Here is an 840-nt window from a genome sequence, read left to right as displayed (position 1 = left end):
GCACCCAGGCCATCTTTTGCTCCAATGGAGCTTCGGATGCGGGAGGGGAAGAGAGAGACAGAGAGGAAGGAGAGGGGGAGGGGTGGAGAAGCAGATGGGCGCCTCTCCTATGTGCCCTGGCTGGGAATCGAATCCGGGACTTCCGCACGCCAGGCCGACGCTCTACCACTGAGCCAACCGGCCAGGGCCTAGATAACTGATCTTTGATGAAGGAGTAAAAGCAATACAAGAGAACAATTTCTTCAAAAAATGGTGCTGGGCCTGACCTGTGGTGGCACAGTGGATCAAGCATCGACCTGGAATGCTGAGGTCGCCGGTTCAAAACCCTGGGCTTGCCGGGTCAAGGCACATATGGGAGTTGACACTTCCTGCTCCTCTCCCCCTTCTCTCTCTATCTCTCTCTCCTCTCTAAAATGAATAAATAAATAAAAACAATTTAAAAAAAATGGTGCTGGGCCCTGGCTGGCTGGCTCAGTGGTAGAGCGTCAGCCTGCTGTGCAGGAGTCCTGGGTTCGATTCTCGGCCAGGGCACACAGGAGAGGCGCCCATCTGCTTCTCCACCCCTCCCCCTCTCTTCTTCCTCTCTGTCTCTCTCTTCCCTTCCTGCAGCCAAGGCTCCATTGGAGCAAAGTTGGCCTGGGCGACTTTGTCCTCTGCCTCAGGCACTAGAATGGCCCTGGTTGCAACAAAGCAATGCCCCAGATGGGCAGAGCATCGCCCAGTGGTGGGCATGCCGGGTGGATCCCGGTCGGGTGCATGCGGGAGTCTGTCTGATTGCCTCCCTGTTTCCAGCTTCAGAAAATACCAAAAAAAAAAAAAAAAAAAAAAAAAAGGTGCTGG

At 54.4% G+C, this 840-nt stretch overlaps 1 non-coding gene across 1 annotated transcript; it reads left to right on the top strand.

Moving 5' to 3' along the window:
- The first annotated feature begins 455 nt into the window (after positions 1-455).
- Positions 456-531, top strand: TRNAS-GCU (transfer RNA serine (anticodon GCU)). Its single transcript has one exon. It is a non-coding gene; the product is annotated as a tRNA-Ser (tRNA).
- The last annotated feature ends 309 nt before the right edge of the window (positions 532-840 follow it).

This window comes from Saccopteryx bilineata, chromosome 10 (genome assembly GCF_036850765.1).
Source record: "Saccopteryx bilineata isolate mSacBil1 chromosome 10, mSacBil1_pri_phased_curated, whole genome shotgun sequence".
Taxonomy (NCBI): domain Eukaryota; kingdom Metazoa; phylum Chordata; class Mammalia; order Chiroptera; family Emballonuridae; genus Saccopteryx; species Saccopteryx bilineata.
Note: the sequence above shows the minus strand (reverse complement) of the source record. Positions and strands in the feature narration are given on the sequence as shown.